Source organism: Corvus hawaiiensis, chromosome 13, assembly GCF_020740725.1.
Source record: "Corvus hawaiiensis isolate bCorHaw1 chromosome 13, bCorHaw1.pri.cur, whole genome shotgun sequence".
Classification (NCBI taxonomy): domain Eukaryota; kingdom Metazoa; phylum Chordata; class Aves; order Passeriformes; family Corvidae; genus Corvus; species Corvus hawaiiensis.
Genome location: NC_063225.1, coordinates 4,425,868 through 4,442,809, shown reverse-complemented (window position 1 = coordinate 4,442,809; position 16,942 = coordinate 4,425,868). Strand labels below are relative to the sequence as shown.

At 39.5% G+C, this 16,942-nt stretch overlaps 1 long non-coding RNA gene across 1 annotated transcript; it reads right to left on the bottom strand.

The window, feature by feature from the left end:
• Positions 1–2,214: 2,214 nt before the first annotated feature.
• LOC125332833 lies at positions 2,215–10,851 on the bottom strand. Its single transcript, XR_007206627.1, has 3 exons — positions 10,758–10,851; positions 10,571–10,637; positions 2,215–2,482 (listed from the first exon to the last, which is right to left on the bottom strand). It is a non-coding gene; the product is annotated as an uncharacterized LOC125332833 (long non-coding RNA).
• Between the last annotated feature and the right edge of the window lie 6,091 nt (positions 10,852–16,942).

The following is a 16,942-nucleotide window of genomic DNA, read 5'->3' as shown; positions in this document are numbered from 1 at the left end:
GCTCCCATGAGTTGGTATATGAGCCTTAGGAGTAGGCAGGTTAGGTCTCACAGAGACTTATTTTCTTTGGCTGGTAAAAAACTAATGATTTTTTTAAACTTGGCTCTTGTTTCAGATATCACATTCTATATAACTGCCCTTATGTTCCCCTCTTTTAAGTATTTTGAGTTTCTTTCACATACAGCAAGGTCTTCTAACTCAAGATCAGTTTTTCACTTAGAATAAGAAGGCAATCTGCTGTGTAGTATATTAAAGGGAAAACAAATATTTTTGGTGACAACTCAACACCTAAGGGTTCAAGCTGACCCTACACCAATGATTGTTATCCTATCCTGTATTCCCCAAGCCATATGGATTTTTGATTACAGTGCAAGCACAGACTCGCATAATAAAGCAGGCACTACAGTAAAACACCAGTAATGACACAATCAGACGTGTAACTTGTGCTGCTCAGCCATCAGTTGGCATCTGTGGGGAGCTGCAGCACCCCAGGGAGGGAGGCTGGAGCAGACACCATCTCTTCCAGACCAGCCTCACAGGACTGAGGACAGCAAAGCTTGCACCCTCTCTTTTCAGTTAAGCTGATTGACTGGCAGCTTGTTCTCTGGCATGACTGCAAAAACTGGTTTGGAGGCACTCAGCAAAACGACTGTTCAGGAGCAAGATTTCATGGGTTACCTCAGGCTGAGAGTACAAGCTCCAGCTGTGATGGGCTCTTGCAAACTTTCCGGGGTGCTGGACTGTGGTGAGAAGCTGGTTCTCCTTACCCTCTCCCAGAACTGTACATCTTCCGGCATACCCATCTTCTGAGGAACTTCAGTGGGATCAATCTGCAGCACCAGCTATGAAAAGAAGGTGCCAATCATTTTACAATTTGTCTGTCCAATTCCAATTACCCTTTGATTCTTCTGAGCCCCTGGTTTGCTGGCCCTGGGCACCCATACCCATTCAGGCTGTGGGCAGGTCACTGTCCTAACAACAGCACTGCTCACTTGGGAGGTCATTTCTTCAGAGCCACAGCATTATTTTCTAAATTTCACTCCTGATAGCCACCCACTCAACAAAAATCAATACATCTACCCCAAAATTCCCAATTCGTTTGTGTAATACCTTTCCCACTCCATCCAGGTCTCCTATGGTATTCCAGCGGCTGACCTGGATTTGCAGGCCATGCCTTAATAGCTTTGCACTACCACACCTGTGAAAAACAGTGATATGGCTGTAACTAAGCATTTCATATTAGCAGACTGATTAGGTAAGATAAAGCACTGTGGATGTCTAAAGTGCAACCCAAACACTGTATTTCAATTACAGCTACAGCTACAGCATCTAAGGCAGGTGCTGAAATGCCTCAGATACATCCTGGTTAAATTAGCTAATGCTACTGGGACTGTTGCATAATAGGTCAAGAGATTCCACAACATTTCTTGAGACACACTACTACGTGTAAGGTTTTAGTCCATGGAATCACATGAGAACAAATAGGAATATGCACAACACTTAAAAAAAATCAGCATTTCGGTTTTAGGAGAAATCCACTAAGCTGCACATTTCATAAATGGAGAACGGTCATGATTTGCAAGTGTACAGTAGAAACCAAGATATTTAAAAGAGCAGTTCAAACTTCTCAAACTGCATTTAGTGTTTCTAAAGATTTCTACAGTTTACAGACCTGTTTCTTCCATCAGTTAAATCCATATTACTTTCAAATAACGGCTCCCTTTTCTTAGTTTCAATAATCCTGGTTTTCTACCAGCTGAACTTCCATTGAAAAAAACAGTCTCTGAAAAGTAGACTGGCACAGATACTCATCTGCATTAAAATTTTCATTTTCCCAGTTTGCTTCTTTACACACAGACTTCTCTTGATTCATTTTTTATTTCCCTCTTACTTGGCTCTGACTGCATTTTCATTCATTTTATTTTATTTTGTTTTGTTTTTTTCTTTTAATCTCTCTGAAACTTAATGAAAACATGCTGCATTAAAGGAGTCTTGGAAATATCATGACAGGACTGTATATCTCAAACATAGACACATTCCTTTTTCTACAGTTATTTGATACCTTCCTCTTGTCTAAAAAAGAAATCCTTAAAAAACCAATTATACACATAGAGTACTTAAGAATGGCTGTCTCTGTGGGCCAGTAGCTTTATTTTAAATTCTAGTTTCTGAAAACTTGACAACAAAACTACCTCGTTCTGTATATACAGAATGGTCATTCAAGAGTTTATTTATAATTTAATCATACACACACAAAAAGACACACATGTTTTAGGAGCTACTCGTTAACTGACTATAACTGCTGCTGCAGTCCTGTGCTAACAAAAATTAATGTTAAAAAATTCAGTTGACAAGCTTAGAATCTTCACACAGCTTTCTTTAGCACAAAATACAGATGTTGCTGCAAGTTCTTCAGACCAAGTGCGTCTTGAGGGTGGGAATTACAGTTTCAGTGCACTGTTCAGGAGGTTGACTGCACAACCTGCGTTCATAAAGAACAGTATTAGTGCTTTTTAACAGCATTTTGAGGGTTTATAAGTTAAAGTAATGAAATACAGCTTTTATTGTGGAGCAAGAACAAAATATTTTACTCTGCATAGATTCGTATTTCTTGATTAAAGATAACAAAGTCAGATCACCATTCGACTATTGTCCTTTTACAAGAGTCAGAAATTTATGTCTGAATTTAAGAGAGGTTGCCCAGACTCTTACAGATCTGATTCCATACAGGAAACATAAAAGCTGCAAGAGGAATCAAATGATTGCTTGACAGGGCAGTCAGGTCACGAAACAAAAATGCACCAGAACTTTGCCTTCAACAGCAGTCCCAGGTCAATCAGGCTGCAATCACACTTAGCATCAGAGGAAAAGTGCACTGATGGCAAAATTATGCTCGGGGCAAACTTATTTAACCTACTTACACAGGTCTGTATTTGACACTGTTCTAGCAGACAGCATATTAATCATGTGTATCTGACACTGTTCATGAGGATTCTCAGTTGACATCTATTACCAGTGCATTACATTTACTTTATGGCTTACTACGACTTGGAAAAGAGCAAACTGGCTTTGCTGATGTTATACAGCTATTTCTGCAGTTTAACTTTTGGACAAACCCCAAAACTTTCACAGCACCAAATCCCAAAATACTTACAATCAAGTACTAGCTCATCTGGGAACTACTGAAAAACATTATTTCAAATAAATATTTCAAAATAAATATTTCAAATAAAAGCACACAGAGCTCAGCTAATGTTTGTTAGTCTATCAGAATCAAACCAAAAAGAATTCTCTGAAACTATTAACAATAGTTTCAATATTAAACATCAGCAACATCCGGTTTTGTTACATCTTCTGTTTCCAATACAAGAAAAGGTAAAACCACCATACCATACCTGCAAAGCCTGTTTTCTCTCCCATCTACATCCAAGAGAAGGTGAATGGGGTTTTTGGACTGTGTCAAAGAGGCAAGCAGAGAGGAAGTGAAAACATCCTCACAGCCTCATTCACTGAACTCATTATGGGAATGCACCAGAGTCACTTCTTCTTAAACAAGGTGATCCCCTCAAAAAATCTGGCTTCTCACAGGTGACCTGCAGGCAGCCAAGTTAGACACCTGTGCGCCAGACAAAACCAGCTGTCTGTGCACTTCTGCCAGCCCACCTGCTCAATATACTTCCTACCAGAGGGCTGAGATCTTTCAGCAAATTCCCAGTTCAAGCACAAGGTTGTTTCATGTTTTCCTTCCTTTTGCTTCTCCTTTTCTTCCTACTCTTCCCTAGGACCTCAATTTTGAAAGCATCCATTGATTAACTACAGTGACACAACTGCCTTTATTATCACCAGCAGCTGAACAGCACGTCCATTTTAGCTGATTATGGTAGAGATATAAGTAACACACACACACTTAATGAGTTACTATTTAATTGCTGTTGCCTTCATCTCTCATAGACACATAAACACTGTGTTACTCAAGTTTTTGACAAAAGAATTATAAATTAAGGATAAGATTGTGTTTTCACACAGTTAAGCTATCAAAGGATTCAAGAAGGGATTCTGTAAGGGACAATAGAAATCTCTTTTGGCTGTGTCCAGCATTCAAAAGTAACTTAGCTACTACGGAACATCCATATATTTCACACACACACACAATGGATAGACAAAAGGGATTGTATAGGTGCTGGACTCAGGAAGGAAAAAATATTTAAGTTGCCTTTCATTTCACCTCTGGGAGCTCCACAGTTACACACACAGCTGTTATTAAAAGTATCAGAGCCTGAATTTATATCGAGGGGAGAAATGCCACCCCATCCTCCCTTCTCAGCACAGAGGTTTTCAAATCCATCCTCACAAAATGAAATTTTCCCAACTCTTAACAAGGTATAGGTGGGTTTGTTGTTTACATGTGTAGCAGTAGCCACAGAAAACCCCCATTAAAGTCCCACAAAACCAAACTTTGTGAGTAGTCTCTGCTATCAGGTCTGAACACGGTACCCCATTGTTCTAAACATACAACAGGATTTATTTTTCCCTTCCTTGCCTACGGACCCACTTTCTCCTTAGTTTCCAGCTTAGTTGCTCCATCTGTTTTGACAAGTGTGTAGACATTTGTCAGGATGAAAGGTGTCACTTAGAAAGATTATTTATTATAATTTTAACCTCTTTTATCTCTCATCCTGCTCATTGCTGTGTTACTGTTTTGAAGGAGGAGGATGTGTTAAATTTGTACAGAAAATGTACTGTGTCTGAAGAGGAATGGCTGTGCATTCACCTTCGAAAAGTTCCCAACAGCTTTGCTCTCTGTTTGCTGGGTGCAGGGAAGCTTCTCCACACAGTGAACTCTTGGTTCACTCTTTGTTCTCACAGACTGTCTATTTTCAAACTGGTAAAGCTGAACTGGTGCTACACAGGATGTGCCTAATCAGGGAGGCTAATACAAACCAGCAGGACACTTTCAGCACTGTGTTCATTCCCTTTCTATGATGTCACCCTACTGCTGTCGCGGGGGGGCGTGGGGGGCTGGGGAGGTGAATAGATTTATGACTTACTTTTCTAAAATTTATAGGCAAATTACATAAAGTAATTGAAAATTCCTAATTTCAGTACATTTTGGTGTATTTTCTGAGGCAAAATACGTAAGATGAGGTAAGGTAGAACATCCTCCCTCCTTTCCTAGCTTGGAATTGCTTGCTGTAAAATTTGTGGGTATCCATGAACTGCAATTTAAGTATGGAAGTTTACTTTTAAATAAGATGATGTCAAAAAGATTTTGGAAGTGAATTATTGTATTAATTCTACAGTACCTTTGTAAGTATGCAGATAGCATTCCAGTGCAAGCTTTGTTTGTGCTATCTGTGAGATAATGTTTCTCTTTGTATGGGATAGTCTGAAATAATAAGCATATTATCAAGGATTTATTAGGGTTAACTATTTCACTGGTTGGGATTCACATGTCTTTAAGCCTTCCTGATTCCCTTTCTCCAAAAAAAAGGAAGGGGTGTAGCAAAGGAACATTCACATTTTTTTGAAGGAAGAATTTACAAGGGTTTTGAAGTTTTCTGTGTATTATTTCATCATTGCACCTTCTTAGCAGAGAATGGGATGCATGTCCCACAGCTGTGCACCATCTTTCAGAAATATTTTTGTTAGTGGTACAGATCTGCATTGCTTGCTTAACTATGGATTGGTCCCATTGAAACTGAGCTGGCAGAACTCCTAACAGTAAGAACTGGGAAGTTCTGTTGTCTTTAACTACATCCAAAGAAAAGGTAAAAAACCCCAAATTATTTTCAATTTGGACTCAAAAGCAAAACTATACTCTCGAATTCACATCGATCATCAAAAATGTGGGATGGAAAATGGTTCAGAGTAGGAGGATACATGTCAAGTTCCTTTCTATTTTTATGTAATGTTTGTCCTATTTGCTACTGTCAGAATGGCAAGAACTCAAACAGAATATTCACATCGAGGTCACAGTTCGCCCCTCTAAATACTGATTTGTGTGAGGGAATGCAAAGAATTTAATACAAGCTGCAAATTGTTCCATTTCCCTTAATTATTTTCCCTGTGTCAGATACAGTTCTTTGGTGGGTGTTTGTTTTTGCAACCATAGTGATGAGATATATTTGCTGGCTGCAGTCAAAATAATTCCAAACATTTATCTACTGGCATCGTTTTTTATTCTGAAAATCCAGACATTTGCCTGCTTTACACCCAAAGGACAGGAATTTGGAGGCTATACTCCCAAAATAATTCTTACACTATTTTTCAAAATGGGAGCAAGAGTTTTGGGGTTTTATTCATATTCATATATTCCTACAAAAAATCATGGTCACTGCTCACAGCGACACAGAGCTGCATCCATTTAAAATTTTCTTATTCCTTTCTTGAGAAAAATCCCCAGATGATCTCATTTAAATCATAAATATAAATATTCTTCAGAGCAACTTCTCTCATGACATGTGTGCAATAAATCACTTTTCCCACAGTGCTGCTCTGCTACTACTCCTCTTGGTGGGAAAAACTCACAGTATATGATTTGACAAACTGCTGACAAAACCAGCTTCATTTTAGAACCATGGAGGAATCAAATGCTCACCAGGAGATCGTAATTAACAGGCAGAAGTGTATTTAAAAGCATGTGTGTACATGCATCTAAATACACATTGGCTAGTTGACTTCACTGACCTCGGATGCAAGCAATGATTTTGACAGATCCATACTGGTGACAGCTCTGAAGAACAGGGTTTAACCCTCTGCAATGAGTTTGGGGGCTCTGATTACAATTTCTGCTGGAGTTATGAGCCAGCAGGATAGTGACCTTTTCAGCTGCTGAAGTCAAAATCCAGGAAGGACTGTGAATTGGAGCCTTCATCAGCTGCTGCTCAGTAAAGACTGAGCTTTATGGCTGCTTGCTCTGCTACCCCAGACAGCAGTGTCTCAGGGCAGGAACACAGCCCAGCTGCCACCCCTCCCAGTGGCCTGACAGCATCCAGGAGAACAGGCAGAGAGCTGGAAGCAGGAATCTCTTTAGTTATGCCAGCATGAATTGGCAGAGCTTGGGATTCCAAGCACGTAGTCACATGAGCAGGCCTTATTCTCAGAGCTGGAATAGCCCCATTGATTCAGTGTATCCAAAGTAATTGGATTATGAAACAAAAGTTAATTCAGTCCTCCTGTTTTCTCTACATCACTTCCTCTTCATAATGTGCTACTTTCAATTCTATTTTCAAAAAGAGAGCATGGCTGCAATATAGCTATGCTTAGAGTGTAACCAGCCAGTTAATAGTGCTGGGAAGCTGTGGGCTGTGAAGAGCTGAATATGCTGGTAGGAAAGGAAGGAGGTACTTGATTTGGGAAAGCATTAGTGGTTAATACTGTTTCAAGTATTTCTGGGCAAGTACCCATCTATTAGAACTCAAAAATTGTCGCAGAGCAATGGTGATTTTGCCAACACTTCCCAGGAGGTGCTCTAAGACATTACTGGAAGTAGCAGAGGACTAAAGATTCAAATTTTTTGTCAAATTTTTGAAAGGAAACTAAGGCATAATCTTTGAATAAACTGTAATCAGCAAAATACTCTCTGTCTCTGGCACACAGTTTGAATCCAAACTGAGGGCAGAGATGGTTTCAGGGCTTAGCTGGTCCCCTGACTGACAGCTTTCCAACATATTCACTTTCTGTCATGAAGAACACGCTGTCACAATGACTCTGAAGAAGCCTTTGTGCAGGACTGAGTGTAACAATACAGCATTGTGGAAGTAATTTATTTCCTTTTCATTAATGAAGATGTATAGGACATGAAGTACTGGTCACTGACTTTTCATCGTTTCTGTTAGAAGAGATGGCATCTGCTGTTCCCAACTTAAGCAGGAGTTGAGATGACTGTCAGAGAAGTTGATGTCCTCTAGGATGGGTGTTGCTAGAGAGTATTATTGTTTAAAAATAAAAATAGTTTCTAAATAAAATGTCGTAGGAGGATAAAAGTTCAGTAGAAGTTGGGCAGTGGCCAGCCTGGGCTTCATGGAGTAATTGCTAATTGTGTAAGCTCTGCCCAATGCTCTGTTTACCAAGGATGTTTTGCCCATTTTAGCAGAGGTGGGGCTCATTTCCTTAACAGACACAGAACAGAGCTGCAGTCTGCTCTGTATCCTGCTTGACAGAGCATGCTCAGATCCTTAGGCATTCATAAAACGTGAAAGTAACTTCTCCCCCTCCCTACTAAATAGTGAGCTCAGATAAAAGGATCAGGATGTCCCTCACATTCAATATTTACATTTTCTTACTTGAATATGTCAGAAACATTCACGGTCAAGTTCAAATCAGTGCTTGCCCCAGTTAGTCCTTCCTGTCAGACTTGGTTTAAATGCAGCATTCCCAGTATTCCATTTTGACCATTAGGACATGAGAGCAGTATAAGAAACTGAATGCACAGTCCTTGCCTTGAGTTTGTTCAGTAACTCCTCACAATTACCAGCAGTACAGCAACACACGTGGTTGCTGACACGAGCAAACCTTAGTCCTGACTGCAGTCAGAGGAAAGATAAAGTTTATTTAGCACCAAAACTTGCTGTGAGTTACAAGCTCAATGGTGGATATTAGAACATTCATGTAAGTGATTTAACTCACATAACAGCCACTAGCTGCAAAACCACAGGGTATAAAAGCATCAGGTTGTTTGTTAAGGAGGTCTTGTCTCCTTCATTATAAAATTAACCCAAGGCTGAATCAAATAAAGACGTTTTTAAAATAACCTAAAACTTAAAGCATGTGGTATTTGATTGAAGGAATGGTTTTAGGATGCTCAGAATTCTCTGCCAAGCATTCAGAAACTACAGCCACAGCACTTCTGCAAATCAGTGCCAGGTCAGAGGATTATAATTATCGTTTTACTATGATTATTCCTCTCATGCCACATTACACTGGTAATTGCTGCTACAGTTGCCGATAGGGCACCCACTTGTACTTTCTTATCTTGTAAACGCCACATTCTTAGAAATTTTTCAGATGTTTTGAGGTATTTATATAGTCCCATGCTAAATCAGAGCACTTGAACGAGTATCCTGAGCCTGTTACATGGAACTGGGTAAGCACTGGATGGCCCACGTGGAGCTGCATAGCTGCGTTACACATAATGGTGCTGGAGTTAATTATGTCTGCAGCAGCAGTCTTAGCTCTGGATTCCTCAGCCTTCACCAACTTACATCTAGAACATGGAAAACCTTGTATGACTCTGTTTGTTTAACAGGAGTATGATCCACATACCTCCCCCTTATAAACAAGGAGTAAAGTGCTGGGTCTGGGAGCCTTTCACTTTTCACAATGACACGGCGCTGGAGAAGGCAACAGATACCAAATAAAGCAATTCCTCGCACCCTGTCCCAAATCTGAGTCATAGCCCTTGGGACCTCAAGACCTCTGAATAGTATTTCCTTTGCCTGTTGTCTTTAGCTTGTTAGCACATCCATCTGACTGAAGGAGACTGCTACTGATTGTGTACCACCTCCAGCAGTAAGTCAGGGTGGGTCCTGGGGGGAAGGATGTTTGAAGTGCCTTGGAACAGAAGCCCTGCAGCCAAAACTTTAAGCAATATTGTTCCCCAGGGTTTAAGCTCACTGAACTGCATGTCAGTGCTTGAGAATGTGGCACACCTGCTGAACAGAGGGGACATCCAGTTGGGCAAAATTTGAAGAAAATTAGAAAAAAATTCCTACTCTCCAGGAAAAGTTGCATTCTGTGAATTGATGTTCACAGGCTTCAGTATACCCCTGGCAAGTTCTATTTGCAAAAGGTGGCATGTTTTGTGTTTTGGCCAGGGTTACTGCACATGCTGATATTACACTTTTGTTTCCATTCTTTTCTATTCGTGCATATTACAGTCCCACAACTCCCTACAGCAGGGTTTGGCTGTCATACTTTGCAAGATTTCACAGACAGTGAAAACTACGTGCTTATTATAAAATACTTCAGCACTTCTGGTTCATGTTGGAATTATTGAGAATACTCATATTATCTCTGCAGAAGTCTTCTGTGATACTGCCCTAAAAACATCTCACTTACTGCAAATGCACTCTGTGTCTGTCCTGAAAATGTAACATGAATATATGTGGAATCTCCAAACTGCACAGTGTCTCTGCCTGAGCTACTAACATCCATAAATCCTGGACAAATGTAGGAAAGGCTCAAATTCCTCCAACAAACAAATTTCCTGATGGAAAAAGAAGACATGCACAAGGAAATCAGACCAAGCAGACCCTAATTCAGAGATGCCTTGCAATGCCAGTGCTTTCCCTTGTCAAGAAGGATGTGTGCACACAGTCTCCCCTTTTTCTATTCCAGTCTCCTGATCCTTCAGTGGAGAAGTCAGTGTTTCAAAGGTATCATTTGACACACACAAAAATGCCATTTAGTTGAAGAAAAGACCTTGCCTTAATCAACTCAGCAAATATTTAAAAAGAATGTTTGCTACAAATATGGCAAACAAGAAGCACATATACCAAAACAAAGCATCTCTCCATGCTCTTCCACTATCTATTGCTTTGCCTTTAACAATGAAGTATTTTCCAGTTACCTGAATAAATGCTTCTATTTCCCTCCTCAAATCAGAGCTGTATCTCATGGTGAAGTTTCTCAAGAATCTGAGAAAAACAAACAAAAAAAAAGAGGTAAGACTCTGTTTCCATTCTCTTTTATGCCATTCCTCCCTTCCTTGCTGTGGTCCCACCCTTGCTACTTGCCCAAACTACGGCACTAATCACCTATTTTCATGAATCAATTGGTTTTATTCACTCGAGAAAATCCTGCCCTTTTCTTGCTGGGTGAACAGGTTAAAGTGGACTCTCTCAAGGTCTAGAAAACACACCAAGTGCTGGGTGTGTTAGCCGGGAGCAAAGGAACAAGATTATCCCTTCAGCAGTGGTAAACTACTAGATCAGCTCACCTTGCCTCATGAAACCACAGGCTTAGAGGTTTCCCTCAACACCTGGAGCCACGCAGAAAATCCACTTAACCCGGTGTCTTTGCTGGGACTCTGGGGAAAGAACGTGCTCAGCCAACAGGATCGTGCCGCCCTCTGGACCCAGAGAACTCACCTGCAATCCAGAGCTCCTTTTCTGCCACTGAAGGAGGAGAACACCTTCTTCCTAGCACCTCTCGTCCAGAGCTCCACACACGGCTGCATTTACACCACGAACATCAGTGGGGCTGCTCCTTTGGTAGACATGGAAAGGGAAAAGGAGGAGAAAGAGAGAAGGAACCAAATGAGAAACTAAGTGCATTTACTGTTCCCTGTTTGCTTTCTCTTTTATTCACACACTCTTCCAGACCAGAGATTAATTCCTACTGCATGCTAACAAAATTTGACTTCATTGTTTGCGGTGTTTTTGTTTTTTTTTTTTAACAGAGACTCACATTTGCTGGGGTAAATCCTTTCAGATGTCAGAAACTGATCTATTTTAGTTAAATGGAAAGCAAAACTGCCTCCAAAAAGTTTGTTGAAATCAAAATATATGGAAATAGAGAATTTTCTTTCAGCAGAATTTAGGGGAAAAATCTGCTTTTAGCCATAGCCATGTAATATATTGGTACAAAGTAAGATCTAGTTTATTATGAAATGTTGGAGCAAGTTTTAATACCTCTAATGTCACTTTTAAAGTATCACAGTATAAACTTATATATAACATCATTTATAGACTAGTACACATTACTGACTGCCTTATTTCTAAAGCTTATAATTTCTGAAATTATGTTCCATAATTAAACCAAACAATACTATAATATAAGAGCATTAGTTTAATGAAAACCAGTTATGTATCAGTCTTCAGCTTAATTTGCTCTTCACAGACTCCAGAAATAAAGGGATTAACAATTGCAAATCCTCCTGGTACTTTACATTTAATCACAAGCAGTTTATGATAATTTATTCCACATGTCTGATGCAACTGAAAAAAATTTGCAAATAAAGCTTGCTGCTGCCTCCAGGAAGTGAGCTTTCATTCTGTTCTAATATTAGCAGCAGCCTGCACCAATGCAACATGGAACACTCACTCCATACCCCCAGTGCTGTCAGCCATCATTTTATGCACGTACAAAACCGAGTGTCTGACAGTGATTGGGCTGAGGAACATCTGCCACATCAGCACTGGAAGACTGTCAAGAACTGAAAAAGAAACTTTATTGATGTTCCAATCCAATGGTAGAGGAGTGTCAGAATTAATTTGCTGCTTTTTTCATAATTGAAGTAAGGTCTCGAAGTGAGAAAATACTTTTAAATATGGCACATGTTTTCCTGTCTTGATACTGCACATCCCCATAGTGATGGTTTGTTTTTCCATTTTATTTAAATCTGCTAGATTTTTGACAATCATAACTTTCTTCTTATACTGGGATGCTGCAATAGAGGAATTGCCTTCTAGGCTATTGCCACCAATGACTGGCCAAAATACCCCTTGTATGGCAACCAGGGGCTCACAGCTCCTGCTGGATTTCACGGCAGAGAGATCCTCTGGACTCACTGATTAGCTCTATCCTGACTCTGGATGAGGCCAGGGCACCTGGCTCTCCCTCAATTTACAGTTTAGAATTAACCAGGAAACCTACTATTGGCACACACGACTTCTAATTTGGGAAAAGAAAATATTGTCTGGCAAGCTTGCAAGGCTGCTGACCCTGGTCTGCTGGAACAAGGCAAATCACACTGCTCTGTGCTGCATCCTGAGCTAATCAGTCTTTCCTTGGCTTGCACAAATCCTTTTAAACTGGTCTGTGTGAAGAGGAATCTGTGTAACAGATCCACCATTTCTCTCATCATTTTATGTCCAGCTTTAGGGGTATAAATTTGGCATTTGATGTGATTTTTTTCTGAGCTTTTTAACTCCCATGTGAAAGCACAACATGGAAGCAGGCTTTTTTTGGACCTTTAGGGTTCTGTTTGGCAAACAAGCACTCACTAGGAAATCGTGGCATGAAAATGCCTGTCTAGCAGCTGCCTCCATGGCCTCCAGTTTTTATTTGAAGAAAAAATAGAGTAAAATGAATATTTGGACTGCAGAGACAGGCCAGGCTGGCATTTAGATTTAAATATTAATTCAGTTGACATATTAACGACTATTTTTCATTTGTCCATATTTTGGAAAGAGTTTCAAGGCTGGCTTCCCCCCCTTCTTCTAGAAACATTTGTTCTCTATCTTCCTAAGCATAGCTCTTCCCTAAAGGCTGTAAACCTAATTATGAGACAACTACAGAAATTGATTAATTTCCCAGTAGCACCATGTCTTCAGTCACCATGTGTATGTCATTAAGCAATACTTTGGTTTCTTAGCTTGCTGTCTTTTTAAACCCATTTTCTGGCCTGCAGAGACCAGCAGTGCTGAGCAACAAGAGCCATCTTGGCACAAAAAGTACCATTGACCTTGAAATTCAGATTATTAATTCACTTCAAGCACTTGTTGCAAAGCATTATTTCTTCATATTATATAACATCTTGCTAAATGAGGTGATAGGATCCAAGCTAGAAAAACTCAAAGAAATCCTGCATTATTAAATGTCTTCAATCATTAGTAAGTAAATCACTTTCTTGAAACTAACTTAGAAGCACAAAGCAGGTTTAAAAGGCTAGAAGTGCTTGTGCCACTGGTAACAAAACAGCAATTCTGAAAAATTTAAAACATCAGGTCAGTTTTCTTTTTACAAATATTAACGTGGAGCAGAAAATCAGGGAATTAAGATTTAAGAATCAGAACTTTGCTCAGGATGCTGGTTTTGTTCTGAGAGATTAAACACCCAGAAAAATTGGGAATAAGGTTTAAAATAACCATTAATTTTCATTAGAAGTAAGAAAGAATAAGACCTGGTTGGTATGGCATTTCTGTATGATTCATCTGGCTTTGAAAATCAGAAGCATTGTTACACATCTGATTAGGAATATTACAGTTTAACAGCTCTGAATGCAGTGGGTAGAAATAGAACCTTTTGTGTCCCCTGCAATCAGATTAAGGAGCATTTTATTTAAGTTTTAAAAATAAAATTCCTGCTATTTTTGTCACCAGGGAAAGTTCTCAGACATGTAAATCACTAAAACTGCCCCCCATGTTTCAGCAGAATTCATGCCATGTTTACAAGCAAATATAAACCAAGGAAATCCTTCCCAGATACAAAGGCTCTTACTGCCTATTGTTTTCCCCAGATTTAAGCCCCGCTTCCTCCTATATACCAGAGCTTTTAATGCTAATCCACTACTGATGTGTCAGTTTTTACGGGCATTTTCAAGAGTTCATATGGTAGCATGTTTATAATTTGGGCAATTCTTTGCTCTCAAGCAGCTCCTGTTTTCTCTGAAATCCAAAATATCCAACAGAAATTACATGAGCAAATACACAATTCTGTCACATGAATGATGATCTTTGAACACATTTCAGGAAAAAGCGTGTGCTGTTCTAAACAGCATTAAAAATAGCTTCTGTGCAGACAGATTGATTTCTGCCTAGTGGTATTTGTTCTCTTCTGTCTGTATAAATGAATCACCTTTACAGCATAAAATGTGAGGGAAAATGATGAGGAGGGGAATGAGTGATGTGTATGGGAATCTCAAGGACGACACAGTTCCACTGTGTCTTTGCAGTGTAAATCTTTCCAGCTGTAAGGTTACAAAACACTTCAGTTCAGGATTTTAGGGCAGGTTTGGTATGTCCTTCCCTGAATCTATGGTTGGGTGAGGGTTCAGAAATCTTTCTACTGGAGACTTCCTTCTAAAGAACAAATCCAGTTTGCAAAAACAAAAGTAGTTTCTTTTCTACTAGAAAGTATTAAAGCACAGGTTTGGAGTAATTCTCCTAATAAAAGATAAAAATAGATTTGAATAGTTGCCAGTTTGTCAACATAAGTTAGGTCTGCATTAGTAATTTGGGCACAAAAGGAATGGACTAGTACATCAAAACAATTTATTCTCAGGCCTTTATGCTTACACAATGTACTTTTCTAGGGTTTCTCTTTGGACTAGATTTAGTCCTGTCCCCAGATTAAATGTCTCCCACATGTACAGTTTTACATCAGCCAAAGGATCAGTCACTGGTACAAACTGCAAGGTTCCCATCAGGGCTTACAGTAATATTGAAGAGAGAAGTATAGTTAATATTTTAACCACTGTCCTCAGTAAAAAAATGAGTCTAATTAGGGTGAAATGGTATTTTATTCACTGAGAAAACAGGCATCCATCCTAAATTCCTTTCAGACTAAGGCATGATGACACATATGGCATTGTGGTGCCATAACACTTACCTGCAGGACTGACTGCCACTGAAAAACATTTTCCTGTTCCTGTCTTCAGCAAATTTCTAGACATAATCAGTGTAACAAGCGGAACAAATCAATTTCCAAGGATCACAGTGCTTTGGAATATCTACTGCTATAAACAAAAAATCACCAAGGTATTATTTGCTGTTGACCACATTGAGAAAAATCATTCTGTGTCACTGCCTCCTCTTCCTTCCTGAAGTTCCAGCCTTGTTCTCCATTGTATCCACAAGGCTGCTGGAATCATCATTTGCTTTGCTCGACACTCATCACGTTTCATTCCCTCCTTGAATCTCATTTACAGATTGCAACCTCCCTCTCCAAACTTCTTGTCTTTACCCTTCATGTCTACACAACCTCGCCTCCAGTGCCTGCTCTGACTCTAAATGCTTGTGCTGCCCAGACAGCTGAGGTACAAACTGCACCTCAGTACTTCTTTAAGAAAATATACAAAAAGCATCATTCAGGATACTGCTGTGGCAAAGCCTGAGGATTAGAACAACACAGAAATACACGAGAATAACTTGCTGCTGAAAAGAATGGTAAGGCCACTACAAGATTCCATCTGCTACCAACAAGCTTCTTCTAGCAACAAGCATTGAAACACAACTGATAAGAGCCTGGACAACAAAAAATACCACAAGGATGTTTTTAATTTCAGTGCTTTGAATTGCCTTTTTTTCCTTTTTGCACTAGTGACTGGTATAAGCATATAAGCAATGTTAGTCCAGTTAGAACAGAAAAAATCTGGACAGCTTTGGATGTCAGCTCTTCATACTGCGCTAAAATGCCTGTCTCAAATAATTCAGTGATTATGAATGCTACTCAAAGAAAACTGCCCTTAAAATCATCTTTTTCTCACAAGTTCATTTCTCTTTCCAAAACTGCAAGTAATCCTAGTGCTGAAAATGGCAACATAGAAGAAGTTAATTTATTATACCTGGCCAAAAAATGAAAATTTTACTGGCCTATCTCAAAAACCATTGTAATAACTGCCAACAAAAGTGAATATTTTCATGCCTCCTAGGGATATCATGCATTATCCAGTGTACCCATCACCCTGGTTTTGTCTGAGATGGGAGGAAAGCTGAAGCATAAGCTGGAAGTTTTTACAGCTCTAAGAGATGCACAGATGACAATCCAGAATTGGTCCTCTATGCTGCCCAATCTCAGTTTGAAAACAACAAAATCATAGAATCATAGAATGGTTTGGGTTGCAAGTGGATCCTGAAAGGCTTCTCTTTTCCAGGCTGAACAATCCCAATTCTCTCAGCCTTTCCTCATAGGACAGGTGCTTCGTCCTCTCCTGGGTGAAGGCTAAGAGAACACTCACTGGAATTTGGTAGAGATGCATTCTGGACAACAGAAATGACCATAAGGATGATATTTTGTAATTTCAGTTCTTTGAAGTAAACACAGCTAGGCACTATACGCAGATTGTGGTTGCATTTATCTGCCATTAAAGTGAGAAGGATATCATAGTCAAATATCTTCTTTACTACTTCCTGAAAAAAAATCTAGTTTAATTTTTGTTACATTTGATAACCTTTGCAAGGACTAGCAGTTCACCAGCTGGACACAGGTTAACAAAGGAATAAATTAAATGAGTTCATGCCAGGATATGAAACAATGAGAACAGTGAACCTTAGTAGCA